This window comes from Anas acuta, chromosome W (assembly GCF_963932015.1).
Source record: "Anas acuta chromosome W, bAnaAcu1.1, whole genome shotgun sequence".
Classification (NCBI taxonomy): Eukaryota; Metazoa; Chordata; class Aves; order Anseriformes; family Anatidae; genus Anas; species Anas acuta.
Window position 1 is genome coordinate 12,380,110 of NC_089016.1, and position 15,774 is coordinate 12,395,883.

General features: G+C 49.2%; 1 long non-coding RNA gene across 1 annotated transcript in view; it reads right to left on the reverse strand.

Annotated features, from left to right (window-relative positions):
- The window catches only part of LOC137846977 (uncharacterized), a 209,431-nt gene that overhangs the window by 66,527 nt on the left and 127,130 nt on the right, over positions 1–15,774 (reverse strand). The window lies entirely within an intron of this gene.

Genomic DNA, 15,774 nt, shown 5'->3' on the forward strand with positions numbered 1-15,774 from the left:
TGGAGCTGCTCTGTGGCTGGGCCAGGCCTCTTGTGCTGGCCTGGGGAGCGGGACTGGCCCTGCGGGGCACAGGCACTGTGTGCTGGGGATGTCCCAGGCAAGAGAGCAGGGCTCCTGCAGCCTCACGGACCTCCATCTCCTTAACCGTGGCTGGCCCCATCTGGGGGCTGCTCATGAGGCATGAATTGTGAGACTTCTCTGAAGTCAAATGACATTCAAAGATGGATGTGAGGGGCCATGGATCTGATCAGCTTGTGGGCCACAAGGAGGAGATGGGTGGGAATGCTCTGATGAGCTCAGCTCTGCCTCAGCATCTCCTGCCCCAGCAGGAGGAATGTGACTGTGGCAGGGAATGTGAGGTCACTTCTGTCTCTGCACTTGATAGGGCAGCAGCAGGAACGTGTCACGGAAAGGGACTGTGAGGTCACTTATGTCTGTAGCTGGCAGGTCACCCTTGAGTTCTCCCTGGGATATATACTTCTGGGCTGACATCAGCCAGTGGCCCTGCTAGGCCAGCAGAAGCCACCTGCTTGGCATGCTGACTGTGGGATCCCCTCTGCCTCCATAACCAGGAGGACCCCGACAGAAAGAATGCCCCCATATGGGTTGTCCTGTCCCTTCTGCTTGAGCCCATGACTGCACAGCAGCAGGCACAAGGCTTGGCTGTGTCTAGCCAAGAAGCTGCAAGGCCAGCAGCAGGGCCATGGCTTGGAAGATGCTGCTGAGTATTTATGATCAGACCCTAGATTCTTTTTTCAAGGAACAGCTTCTGAGGGTTAATGAGACATCTGTGAAATGATGGAAATGCTGGGATGAGAGCAAGGTGGTGAGCAGAGATGGCTGTCTGCAGACTTCCAGGAAGTAGGAAAAGGTGTGGGACAGCATTTGAAATCATGCAGAGGAGAAGGCAGAGAGTGCTGGCAAGAATGGAAGGACCCAACAGCCCTGTCCCTTTGGCTAGAGCTTATGAGAAGACAACATATAGTCATTGCAGTACAGCCTCTTTGCTTTCTTGCAACCCTGTGCAGAGGCAGGGTGGTGTCATACCAGTGTTCTTCTCATGGCATCACACTGCCCACCGCATTCCTCAAACCCCCAAGAAAAGTCGTGAGGCAGACAGGGGGATGCAGGATCTCTCCTCGCAGTGGCTGGGGTCAGGCCTTGGCCCTTTTGCTTCACCAAAACCAACCAAGACTTTTCTCAGCACAGTGCTTTGCCTGTCTGTAATTATGGCCTCCCATTATCTGCCCTAACATGTCCCTGGGGAAGCTTTGTTAGTAGCAGCCCTCAGTGGAGCCCATTAATACTCCAAGTCACTTCAGCTTTTCCTTTTGCATTTGCTTTTTCGCACAGTTGCATCATTCTCCGCTCAGTACCCAAGTTTCATTGACTCAGCATCAAAATACTCCATGGATTCATTAAAACACAGAAACTCCTAAGCAGCCATATCTCTCCCACCGTTTTCTTCAAGTCTTCAAGACTTGTTCAGCTAATTGGAGAGCTTTCATTATTCTAGTTAAGGGGGAAGATTTCAAAGAGCATCTAATAAAAATCTTTCTTCATTTTAAAGGCTGAATTTTGTTGTGTTTCAGTTGAGAGCATCATTCTCCTATAGGTATTGGTCTAGGGTTTCTCCTTTGAAGCCCTGCTTAGGTGGGAAGAACAGGGCTTTTCCTATTTCAAAACAAACAACAGGAAATCATGCTGCAATTTAAAAAAACAAAAAACAAAAAACAAAGAAACAAAAAAAGTTCAAGTTCCTTATTTTTTTGCCTCCAGTGATGTTTACCTTCCCAAAAGGATGACTGTACATGATATATTTTTCAGTGATTAATAGGAAATTTCAAATAATTGTGTTAATATTAATCCATATCATAGTAATTCAATGATAAATGATGAGGGTCTTACTAAGGAAACCATTAAAAGACTGCTGAGAGATGGGTGAGCTTGAACTCACTGAAACTCAAAGCAGCAACTGGGTTGGTGAGAGCGATCTGAATGGTCAAAGAGTAAGGGGAGGGCAAACCAGGAGAGCAATGGAAAGTCCAGGTCCAGACAGGCAGGTGGAAAGGGGACATTCAGCATGTTCTGTGTAATCAAGATGGGTTTTGTTCCTGGAAGATGAGGGAGCACACCATGATAGACAAAGCGATGAGAATGCAAGTACAGGTGAACATCACTATTTCTTCTCCTGTCATTAATATACATGTAGACCATGGAAATTAGCATTTCTTCATGAAAGAAATTACACTTCACGTCAGACGTTTCACAGAAGGGATTGAATCATTTGAGCTGATGAGTAGTTGCTTTATCATTTGAGTACTAAAGAAATAACTGGGTGTTCAGGCAGAGCGTTGCTGTCTGACCATAAGCATAACCAGGGAAAACCTCCAGTGGCCCCGTTGTGTTTGAGGCACTTTCCTGCACTGACAGGTGTCAGAAAAGACCTGCAGGAGGCCGGAGCCCTTTGGGAAAATCAGATGGAGCCAAGTGGAGTTCCCAGGGCACCTCCACTGCCAGCAGTGGTCTTTGTCCCTGCAACTGCAACCCAGTGCAGCACAGGAAACCCCTTCAAAGACAAACCTCTTCTTCAGTGGGTTCCTTGGACTGACCTAGATTTGAAATGGCCCTTGGAAACCTGAGATACTCTCCCTTATTCCTACTAGACACGTGAACATCCGTTTACCTTCCTGGGTCATCTTTAGCAAACTCAGGCTCATAAACTCAAGTACAGCATGCTTAAAATGGCTGAGCCAGAACCCATCAGCTTGCCCCGCTTTGGAAATGGACATCATCCAACTAAGGTTTTGAAAGTGAAAAATGCAAAATGACCCGTGAGGTCAAAGTGCAGAGTAAGGGAAGGTCACACATATTGTGCTGGAGTAGTGTGGTGGTTTTCTGTGCTAGGCAGCTAAACACCAGAAACTCTCTCAGTCCCTCTCCTCGGATGAGGAGGGGAAGAAGTAAAGTAAAGAACAACTTACAGGTTGAGATATGGATAATTTAATTAAAGGGAAATAATTTATTTATCTATTATTTATTTAACTAAAGCGAAAAAAAATAAAAAAGGAAAGGGAAAAGGGAGGGGGAAAGGGAAAGAAGGAAAACAAACAAGCAAGACAAATAAAGCCTATCTGGAAGTGCAGAGGAAAGAAATTACTCTCTACTTCCCACTAATGTGCAATGCTTGACCACGTCCTTGAAGCAGGGCCTCAACGCACGTAGCCAGTGTTTGGGAGGAGGACCGACGTTCTCCCAACGAGAGCCCATCCCTCCCCTCTGCTTCCTGTTTCCACCTTTTATTGCTGAACCCAGTACAAGTAGCAGAAGGCAAAAGCATTGCATTGGGCCTCAGCATAATCAAGGAGACCTAATCCAGTTCATCCATGAGAAAAAGCAGAGTGAAGGACGTTGAGTTGTGTCCTAACATGAAGAAGGATGCACATCACTGGTGAAGGAACGCTCTTTTTGTGCCACCTTCAAAGCAAATTACACAAGAACGCTATCAAATAAAGGTAACCTGTTCCACAGTGGCGCTGTCACACCACAGGACAGAGGAGGGACATTTTTCAGTTTCAGCCTCTTTTTCAGAGAGGCTTTGCCCTCTCCCTGCTCACCACGGCACAGATCCTGGCCCTGGATGCTCCATGAACACCTTGCAGGTCCTGGCAGGCTGCAGGGAGGGGATGAATGCCCTGGACCCCCTTCCTGCTCTGCCCAGACCAGCAAGGGACTTGGTGGCTCCCTATACCTCCTTGATGCCACCACTCCTGTCACGATTCAAACCCAGGAAGCTGCTTCTCGACCGGTCAGGGTCTCCAGGGGCACTGGGCATCCACCACTGATGCCTCAGTGAAGCCCTGACACCCTCACCCAGGACTCTGTGCCCCATGCCCCTATGTCCAGGTGGAACCCCAGTACAACACCAAGACCTTGAGCCTGATATTCCCTGAGCATCTTCTACATTCCAGTTTGGGATGGAGAGCCCTGAGCACTGTGCAAGTTCCTTTTACTAACAAGATACTAAAACAGAGACCAGGTATCATTTAGGAATAAACACATTCCAAGAAAGCCTCTGGGTCACACAGAAGACTGGTCATCTGGAAAAGAGGAATGAAAGCTAACATCTAACATCTAACTGGAAACAGAATTTTAAAGAATGCTATACCTAAACATCACAAATTGCCTGGGATTAACTTGAGTAAAACTAGAAAAGTGAGATAGCCAATTTCAGGTCCTGGTTCCTCAAGCTGTAGATGAGGGGTTCACTGCTGGAGGCACCACCAAGTACAGAAATGACACCACCGTGTCCAAGGATGCAAAGGAAATGGAGGAGGGCTTCAGGTAGGCAAACAGGACAGTGCTGACAAACAGGGAGACCACGGCCAGGTGAGGGAGGCACGTGGAAAAGGCTTTGTGCTGGCCTTACTATAGAGACGAGAGGACGGTCACCTAGATCCACAAGGTCTAATCCAAATCCACGGCTCCTACCTGTGGCAGCTGGGCTCTTGGCCCTGAGCCCCTCCTGGATGCTGGGACTGCTCCCCTAGCTCCAGAGGAGATGGGAAGAGAAGGAAACTGAGAACAATGAATTTCTGCTGACATCTTTATTGTCTTTAACTACCAAGGAAGCCTGGTTATGTATGTCCATTAGATGATATAGTAAAAACTAACACAAGTTGTAACATTCAGAATGCTGACAACTACATTATTAAAAACAAAATAAAAAATTGTTAAAAAAGTAACAGAGAAAAATAATTTTTAAAATGCTGTATCATTTTCCCAAATACCCTTCATTTTCTATTAGGATTATTATTAATGACAATGTCATGATAACAATAGTAACGATAAAAATGATATGATATAATATGAATCAAAATTTTTGTATATTATTAATACATCCTCTGAACACATCGCGGATGCTTAAAAAGCATGTATGGAAACATTTTCCTCACTGCATGCTTGAGCTCCTGGTTCCTCATGCTGTAGATGAGGGGGTTCACTACTGGAGGCATCACCGAGTACAGAAGTGAGACCACCAGGTCCAGGGATGGTGAGGAAATGGAGGGGGGCTTCAGGTAGGCAAATATGGCAGTGATGACAAACAGGGAGACCATGGCCAGGTGAGGGAGGCACGTGGAAAAGGCTTTGTGCTTGCCCTGCTCAGAGGGCATCCTCAGCACAGCCCTGAAGATCTGCACGTAGGACACCACAATGAAAACAAAACAACCAAAGGCCAAGAAAATACTAAACACAAGTGCCCCAACTTCCCTGAGGTACGCATCTGAGCAGGAGAGCTTGAGGATCTAGGGGATTTCACAGAAGAACTGGTCCACAGCATTACCTTGGCAGAGGGGCAGAGAAAATGTGTTGGCCGTGTGCAGGACAGCATTGAGAAAGCCACTGCCCCAGGCAGCACTGCCCCAGGCACTGACCCAGGCAGGGTGTCCCTGGGAGCAGGGGACTCTGCTGCTGTGGGCAGTGTAGTTAATAGTCCTTACCTATAAAAAAAAAAAAAAAAAGTAAATAGGAACATGGGGTATTCTCAGATTAATTTAACCCTTCATGTGAAGAATTTTTACTCCCAAATCACCTAACGGCAGAGAAGGGCTGTGGCGATTTCTTTTTTCTATACTGTCATTCCTGCTGCTCTACATTGAAAACCTTGTGGATCCTCAGGGTCACAGATACTATTCCTCTAGTGCATAGTGTACTTCAGAGAGCACAGCCACTCTGTCCATCACATCTGGTCTGAGCTGCCCTGTGCTGGTGGGAGAGAAGAGCAGCGATTTTCCCAGGTAGGTGTCTGAGCCCTCCCTCACACAGCATTTCTGGCAGCAGCTCCCTCTCACCGCCTGCCCATGGCCCTGCTGGGAACTGGTTCTCTGACCCACATCTCTTCCCTGTTCAGGCTAACAGACCCCATCTCACAAGCTGTGTGCTCAGACTCACAGAATCACAGAAACACAGAATTTCTAGGTTGGAAGAGACCTCAAGATCATCGAGTCCAACCTCTGACCTAACACTAACAGTCCCCACTAAACCATATCCCTAAGCTCTACATCTAAACGTCTTTTGAAGACCTCCAGGGATGGTGACTCCACCACCTCCCTGGGCAGCCCGTTCCAGCGCCTAACAACCCTTTCAGTAAAGAAATTCTTCCTAACATCTAACCTAAAACTCCCCTGGCGTAACTTTAGCCCATTCCCCCTCGTCCTGTCACCAGGCACATGGGAGAACAGGCCAACCCCCACCTCGCTACAGCCTCCTTTAATGTACTTATACAGAGCAATAAGGTCACCCCTGAGCCTCCTCTTCTCTAGGCTGAACAAGCCCAGCTCCTTCAGCCGCTCCTCATAGGACTTGCTCTCCAGGCCCCTCACCAGCTTCGTCGCCCTTCTTTGGACCCGCTCAAGCACCTCGATGTCCTTCTTGTAGCGAGGGGCCCAAAACTGAACACAGTACTCGAGGTGCGGCCTCACCAGAGCCGAGTACAGGGGGACGATCACCTCCCTAGCCCTGCTGGTCACAGTGTTTCTGATACAAGCCAGGATGCCGTTGGCCTTCTTGGCCACCAGAGCACACTGCTGGCTCATATTCAGCCGACTGTCCACCATCACTCCCAGGTCCTTCTCTGCCTGGCAGCTCTCCAACCATTCCTCTCCCAGCCTGTAGTTCTGCTTGGGGTTATTGCGCCCCAGGTGCAGGACCCGGCACTTGGCCTTGTTGAACTTCATACAGTTGACCTCAGCCCATCGGTGCAGCCTATCCAGATCCTCCTGCAGAGCCTTCCTACCCTCGAGCAGATCGACACACGCACCTAGCTTGGTGTCATCTGCAAACTTACTGAGGGTGCACTCAATGCCGTCATCCAGATCATTGATGAAGATGTTAAAGAGGACCGGCCCCAGCACCGAGCCCTGGGGGACGCCACTAGTGACTGGCCTCCAACTGGACTTGACTCCATTCACCACGACTCTTTGGGCCCGGCTATCCAGCCAGTTTCTAACCCAACGAAGCGTGCGCCAGTCCAAGCCAAGAGCAGCCAGTTTCTTGAGGAGAATGCTGTGGGAGACGGTGTCAAAAGCCTTGCTGAAGTCAAGGTAGACCACATCCACAGCCTTTCCCTCATCCACCCAGCGCGTCACTTTGTCGTAGAAGGAGATCAGGTTCGTCAAGCAGGACCTGCCTTCCATAAACCCATGCTGGCTGGGCCTGATCGCCTGCTTGCCCTTCAAGTGCCGCATGATGACTCCCAAGAGGATCTGCTCCATGAGCTTCCCTGGTACTGAGGTCAAACTGACCGGCCTGTAGTTCCCCGGGTCTGCCCTCCGGCCCTTCTTGTAGATGGGCGTCACATTTGCTAGCCGCCAGTCAGCTGGGACCTCCCCCGATAGCCAGGACTGCTGATAAATGATGGATAGGGGCTTGGCCAGCTCCTCTGCCAGTTCTCTCAGTACCCTTGGGTGGATCCCATCCGGCCCCATCGATTTGTGGACATCCAAGTGCCGTAGCAGGTCACCAACCAGTTCTTTGTGGATGGTGAGGGCCACATCCTGCTCCCCGTCCCCTTCCACCAGTTCTGGGTACTGGGTATCCAGAGAGCAACCGGTTTTGCCGCTAAAGACTGAGGCAAAGAAGGCATTAAGCACCTCCGCCTTTTCCTCATCTCTTGTAACTAAGTTTCCCCCCGCATCCAGTAAAGGATGGAGATTCTCCCTAGTCCTCCTTTTTGTGTTGATGTATTTATAAAAGCGTTTTTTGTTATCTTTAACAGCAGTAGCCAGATTGAGCTCCAGACGAGCTTTGGCCTTCCTAATCTTGTCCCTGCACAGCCTCGCTACATCCTTATAGTCCTCCTTAGTGGCCTGCCCAATTTTCCAAAGATTATAAACCCTCTTTTTTCTCCTAAGATCAAGCCACAATTTTCTGTTGAGCCAGGCTGGTCTTCTTCCCCGCTGGCTCATCTTTGGGCGCATGGGAATAGACCGCTCCTGCCCCATTAGGATTTGCCTCTTAAAGAGCGCCCAGCCTTTCTGGACCCCTCTGCCCTTCAGAACCGCCTCCCATGGGACTCCACCAACTAGTGTCCTGAGAAGCCCAAAGTCAGCCCTCCGAAAGTCCAATACAGTGGTTTTACTGGTCCCCTTCCTGGCCCCGCCAAGAATAGTGAACTCCACCATTTCGTGGTCACTCTGCCCAAGACTGTTCCCGACAATCACATCCTCCACCAGTCCTTCTCTGTTTGTGAAGAGAAGGTCTAGCAGGGCACCACCCCTGGTAGGTTCACTAATCAGCTGCATCAGGAAGCTATCTTCCACTTCCTCCAGAAACCTCCTAGACTGCTTCCTCTGGGCTGTGTTGTGCTTCCAGGATATGTCAGGGAAGTTGAAGTCCCCCACAAGTACAAGCGCTGACGATTTCGCAACTTCTGTCAGCTGCCTGTAGAACTCCTCATCCATCTCCTCATCCTGGTTCGGCGGTCTATAGCAGACCCCGACCAGGACACTAGCCTTGTTGTCCCTGCCGATCCTAACCCAAAGGGACTCGATCTTGTCATTCCTAGCCTCGAGTTCTACAACATCGAAAGACTCTCTAATATAGAGAGCCACACCGCCACCCCTTCTGTGCTGCCTGTCCCTTCTGAAGAGCCTATAGCCAGGCATCGCAGCACTCCAGTCATGAGACTGGTCCCACCACGTTTCCGTGATGGCAACCAAGTCGTAGCCTGCCCGCTGCACGATGGCTTCCAGCTCCTCCTGTTTGTTACCCATGCTGCGTGCATTGGTGTAGATGCACTTCAGCTGGGCCTTTACCTTATCCTCCGGCCTTGCCATTGCTCCCCCTGGCACAGCCCCAACAGTCCTTGCTTCAGCCCCATCCCCCTTCTCACCTAGACTCAGATTCCCCTCCACTTCAAGAATCTGAAAGCAGAAAATCCAAAAAAGCCTTCCTCTTCAGACTGACCAAGCCTTAGTATTCCTCTTGAAATGCCCATTCATAAATGCCATTCTCTACAGTTTCTCCTAGTCCAAATTACAAGAAGAGTGAGACCCATCCTGACAGATACTATCAGGCATTGGATGTGCCAGCTGTAGAAGACCCCTCTGGCAACCCCACCTGCATTGCCCTGCTGCCAGAGCCTCACGGTGTCAAAAGCCTGCAGATGTGTCCTGCCACACGCTGCCCTTTCCTGATGAGCCCACAAACCTCAGGCACTGAGAGCAAGTTGAAGGAACCTCTCAAGATGTAAAAGTCAGATGCAAGTTTCCTGGAGTGTCCCCCCGAGGGCCAGCACTGACACAGCCTCCCTTGAAGCTCGTTAGAGCAGAGCATTGCAGGCAGTGAGGACAAGGAGACAAAGGCAGAGTGAAGGTGACACTGAGGTGTACACAAAGTGTATGCGTTTCACCAAGCACAAGGGCCCAGACAATAATGAATGATTTAAAATTTGAAAAGACTGAAAAGGAAGATAAATTTGTTATAATCACAATAATTATAATAATAAGAATATATACAGAGCAAGTGATGCACCATGCAATTGTTGAGAAGCCCCTCACCAATGCTCAACCTGTCCCTGAGCATTGGTCCCTCTGATACTGGCCAGATCCCTGCATCAGGATCTGTCATGCACGTCCCTTGGCCTTAATTTCCTTTAGTGCAAAATCAGCTTTCAGAGGATTTTGGAGTATTTTCTTCCCTTTCTCAAATACTTCCTCTGCTCTGTCACCCCGCACGATGATGCCATTGATGTAGTTCAGGTGTTCAGGAGCTTCTTCCTCTTCCAGTGCAGTCTAGGTCAGACCATAGTCCATCAGGGCTGTGTTTCCAGCCCTGGGGCAGTTGATTCCAGGTTGCAAGCAAGCTGCGGCTTTCACTCTGCTGGAAAACGGATGGAGAAAAATGCATTAGCGATATCAATTGTGGCAAAACACTTGGGTGCCTTTGATTCCAGTTTGCATGGAAGCTCTACCGTGTCCGGCATGGAAGCACTCAGCATTGCATGACTTCATTCAGGCCACGATAGTCCTCTGTTAGAGGACTCGGTTGGTGCTATACTGACTCAGGTGCACGGTTGTGGTAGTGATTGGCACCAGCTGTCCTTCAACCCTCATCAACCCCACAACAGAAAAGTCCTTTGAGAGACCAAGGCAAGGTGGGGTTGTTTTCTTATAGTTGTTTGTCTGAGTGCTTTTGACCAATAATCTTGTGTGAAACACTGTCTGCCCCTGTAAAGTTCACTATAAAAGTTAGGCTATTCGGGCAATAAAATGGAGCAGCATGATCTGACTCAACTGGTGTCTGTCGTGCTTTCGGCCGTGCTTCGCAACAATTCTTAATAGTTTCTGAGAGATGTCTCCCAAGATATGGAGGTAATGGCAATGCTGAGTACAAGTACCAGATTGGTTTCATGACCAGGAATTTTACTATATCATTAGCCAGTGTTACACAGTACATCAAAAGAATAAAGTTAAACCAGCCATCAGAAAAGATAAACAGCATGGCAGGGGAGACATACAGTAAATAATGTTCTATACAACACAATTCTGAAATCAAGCACAACAGACCTGATATTTAAGAAAAAAAAAAAAGAATTAAAAAAATCAACGTTGTGATCAGCGAGTATTAAAATCAACTAATGCTTATAACAGCTTTCTTTTAACATGCTGTGGTCAGATCTGTCATTGGCTCAACCTTTGTGCTCCATGTTGGGCACCAAAAAGAGTGTGGTTTATCCCGGCAGACAGCTCAGCACCACACAGCCACTCACTCACACATCCTGCTATGCCCCCAGCGGATGCAGGAAACAATGAGGAGGGGAAAAAAATAAAAGAAATTAAAAAGAAATCATGGGTTGAGATAAAGACAGTTTAATAGGACATAAAGGGAAGACAAATAATATGAACAATGATGATGATCATCATCATGGTGATTGCCTGTCCTGCAGAAGTGGTACCCCCTACCCTGGACAGACAGCCCATATTGATTTTTCAGCATGACATCGTGTGGTCTGGAACATCCCTTTGGCCACTTGGGGTCAGCTGTCTTGCTTCTGTCCCCCCAAGCTTTTCAGGCACCCCCAGCCCTCCACTGCTGGGCAACAACTAAGCCATCAGGGTGTAATCAGTATTCTTCTCATGCTAAATCCAAAACACAGAATCATACCAGCTACTAGGAGGAAAATTAACTCGATCCTAGCAAACTCCAAGACACCCATATGCTAAGGGAATGATATCTCTGTATGTATATCAAAAGAGGAAAGGTAGTGGTGATTAATTGGAAAGTACTGGAGCTGAGCATGATACAGATGATATAGAATATGGAGTGGATATTGTCAATGTGTTGGCTGGGATAGACTTAATTTTCTTCCTATTAGATGGTACAGCGCAGTGTTTTGTATATCAGATGTAGTTCCATACAAAATAACAGCATGCATGAGAAGGAAGAACAGAAAAAGTGGAATCTGGCAGCCTTCCATCCCCTACCCTTCAGTGATTCTGTGCTGCAATTCCATTCAACTGGTTACTCCTGTGTTATCCAAACTGTCCTACAAATTCCTGCTACTGTTACCTTGTGAGAGACAGCACAATCAAGATGAGCAGACATGAGCAGCTGACAGAATGGAGCATCCATCCAGGGGAACCTTGAGAAACTTCAGGATATTGCCTACAGAAACCACTTGACATTTACAAGGAGAAGAGCCCAGTCCTGCACTGGAGGCAGAGTAACCCCACACATCGGGGCAGACTGGGACCGTGCTGAGTGGGCAGTGCCCAGGGGGAGGAGGGCCTGGGCACCACGAGGGATGCCATAGAGCAGTGGTGCCTGCTCAACAGGAACCAGGCCAACTTCCTACAGAGCTGCCTTATGAGGAGCATGGCCACCAAGAAGATCTGAGTTATCAGACTCAGCTCAGATCCAGTGTAGCACCACATGGACAAGTGCCTACAACAAGCCAGTAATGACTTGCATGTCTGGGAGTCCCTACGATATCCTGGTTTGAAGAAGAGCAAGTGCTATGGCAAGACTGAAACTCCCAACAGCACCCAGGTCTTTGTGTCCGTGGCTATGGCTGTTGTCTCTGCCACTAAGGCCTAGGAGGAGAGAGCTTATTGTTAAAGCACCAGGGCCTCATTGTCTCCTTGTTCCCACCCATGAAGCAGGCAGGGTTTGTACCACTCTCCCGCACTTGGCCATGCACAACCCATCTCTTACTACCCCAGGAAGAGCACTGAGCAAGGTGGGAAGGGAAAGGATCTCCCTTCCCAGGGGCTGGAGGTCAAGGCCTGGTCTCTGTGCTTGGTGAAACACATCCAGTTTGTCTACACATCAGTGTCACCTTCACATTGCCTTTGTCTCCTTATCCTCACTGCCTCCAATATTCTGCTCTAATGAGCTACAAGAGACGCTATGTCAGTACTGGCCCTCAGGGGGACACTGTAGGAAACCTTCACCTGACATGCACTTCTTGAGGGATGTCTTCAATTGTCTCTGAGTGCCTGAGGTTTGTGGGCTCATCAGGAAAGCCCCCCTTAAGGGTGATTCCAATGCCTTGGGCTGGGCCTGTGCTGCTGAGCTGGGCCGGGCTCCTGGGACAGAGAAAACACATTTTAAAAACTTCTATGATGCAGAGAGACAGCTCTGCCCAGGAGCAGCTCCCCTGCACAGTGCATCAGAGCTGGGGGCTCTGACCGCAGGTGGCACGGGGAGAGGAGAGAAGGAAAGAGGGCTTGGAGGCAGTTGGGAGTGGGTGGATGCTGAGAGCTGCATGCAGGAGAAATCTGCACAGCCCTTGACAAGGTAAGTGTCTGGCTGCTGGTCCATGCAGCTGCACATCCTGGAAGGGTCTGCTGCTTGGTCTTGTTTCTGGGAGGGCAGTGGGCAATGCAGTAGGCTTTGAGAGTCCTGCTGGGTTGCAGTGCGAGGTGAGAAAGTGTGGAAGAAGCACCTTGGAGTGCCCTAAGCCAGCTGCCCCCAGTCATCCAATAGCAGAGTGACCAAGCTTCCTCCAGACACTGCAGGTATTGAAGCTGGGATGCTGGGACACCCCAGCTTGCGGAAATCCAGTTCTGTTAATGGGGCATCCTCCTGGGTAGGAGGCTGCTCTCCAGCAGCATGCAGCTCTCTCATGGCATCCTTGTGTTATCCAGGTGCCCCTAGGAGAAGAAAGGTCCACACTAAGGCTAGGTCTGTGCTGCTGGATGTCTGTCTGTGGGAAGCTGGAGTGAGGCCTCTGAAGCCCTGGATAGGAGAGAAGATCTGAGATCCTGCTCAGTTCCCGTGAGAAAAGGTGAGGATTATGTCCATCTGCACTGGGATTGGGGCTTCTCTGCTCTCAGCTGTCTCCAGTTTCTTCTCAGGGAAACATGTAAGCGGGATGGTCCTGCAGCTCACAGAGGGGTGACACAGGGCAGCTGAGAACAGGAGTATTCAGCAGTGGCATCTGCAGATCTGCTCTGCATGCATATGAGTTGTTTGCAACAGCACTGCAAATCTCATTGACCCGAGAAGTGGACTGAACTTGAGTTTCCCCCTTGCTCCCGCTTCCCTCCTATGTACAGCAGGAAGGACTTCTCTGCAGCCCACAGCAGCCCCTTCTCCCAGTGCCACTCTCAGCCAGCACCAGCCACAGCTCAAGTAAGAGAGCTGCGGAAAGGTACTCCTGCAAAGAGAGAGGCTTGGGCTGGGGGTGCTCTAAGACTTGTAATAGGTTTTAGTTGGAGAAGTCTCCTCTAACTTTGCTCTGCCTTCTCCTCTTCAATAGACAGCCATTTCCTAGGTCAGAGAATGATGAAAAACAGCTCTATGAGCAAGTTCCTCTTGCTGGCATTTGCAGACACGCGGGAGCTGCAGCTCCTGCATTTCGCACTCTTCCTGGGCATCTACCTGGCTGCCCGCCTGGGCAACGGCCTCATCCTCATCGCCATAGTCTGCAACCACCGCCTCCACACCCCCATGTACTTCTTCCTCCTCAGCCTCGCCCTCCTCGACCTGGGCTGCATCTCCACCACAGTCCCCAAAGCCATGTGTCCTGGTTTCAGTTAGAATTAATTTTCTTCCTAGTAGCTGGTGGAATGCTGTGTTTTGGCTTAGGATGAGAAGAGTGCTGATAACATCCCGATGCTTTAATTGTTGCAGAGCAGTGCTTATACTAAGCCAAGGACATCTCAGCCTTTTGCTCTGTCCTGCCAACGGGCAGGCTGGGGGTGCAGTAAGAGCTGGGAGGGGACAGACCCAGGACAGGTGACCCAAACTAGCCAAAGGGGTATTCCATACCATCTGACGTCATGCTAAACAATATATAGGGGTGGCTAGCCGGGGGGAGGGGGCCGGACTGCTCGGGGTTAGGCTGGGCATCGGTCAGCGAGTGGTGAGCAATTGCATTGTGCATCACTTGTTTGTACATATTATTATTATTTCCCTATTATCACCATTGTATTATTATTGTTATTATTGTTATTATTATTTATGTTATTATTATTTTCCTGTCTTATTAAACTGTCTTTATCTCAACTCACGGGCTTCACTTTCCATTTCTCTCCCCCGTCCCAGAGAGGGAGGGGGGAGGGTGAGCGAACGGCTGCGTGGTGTTTAACTGCCGGCTGGGTTAAACCACGACAGTCTTTTTGGCGCCCAACGTGGGGCTCGAAAGGTTGAGATAACGGCAGATCTGATCAGAGTGTGTTAAACTAAAATTGGTGTAAGGATTAGACCTGCTTAATAGTCACTTGTCATGATGCTGATTGCTTTAATCTCAACTCTGCTGCGCCTGTTTTCCAAATTGAGTATTATAGTACATTATTTTCCATATTTGCTCTCTGTCGTGTTGTTTATCCTCTCCGGGCCCTGGTTTCAGATCATTATGGTACTGAGTGTTATAGCAATGGCTTATGAGACGATAAGATATCTGGTCATGACTCTAACTTGGTATTTATACTCAGTAACATCATGGACTCTGTACTTTGGAAACTGTATCTTGGGAACTATTAGCAATTATACCTATTGTTTTTCTCCATTAGAGAGTCAATCTGTGGAGGGGAAAGGGGAAGATATTTTTTCTTACTTGATTACTCTCCCTTTCTCCTTCACCACCCCTGTATCCTCCTGGATCACTCTGCCTTCCTCCTTCACCACCCTCTTATCCCCTGAGCTTGTCACAATAGCTCTCCAAGATATTGAATATTCTTGGAATACTCAGACCACCATAGTCTTGTTGTTCTGCCTCCTGAATGCACTTCAGATTCTGCTTAAAGTTAAACAACTACTTAGGAAGCTCATCCGGAGACCTGCCCGGAGGCAGTATAGTTGTGGGTGGCAGGGAGTATGGGTGGATATGGGCAGGCATCTAGAGCAGTTGGCACCCCCAGTGTTTTGGAAATTCACCCCTGAACAATGGCAAAATCCTCAAAAACTGGCAGAATGCTTGAAAAAAAGGTGTCATGATTCTGGCAGTTCCAAAGTAACACAAATCATTGTAACGTGCTGGGGCCTGGCTCATGCCTATCGAGCTGCCATTGATACTGCTATCAACTTAGTGACAGACCCTGCGGCCACTCCAAGCCCTGTGACAGATCCAACGGCCACTGTGACCCCTACGGTGGACTCTGCAGCCGCTCCAGCTCCGGTTCCTGCAGCCGCTCCAGTCCCAGCTCCTGCAGCCGCTCCAGTCCCAGCTCCTGCAGCCACTCCAGTCCCAGTTCCTGCAGTCGCTCCAGTTCCAGCTCCTGAAGCCGCTCCAGATCCAGCTCCTACCGCTACTCCAGTCCCAGCTCC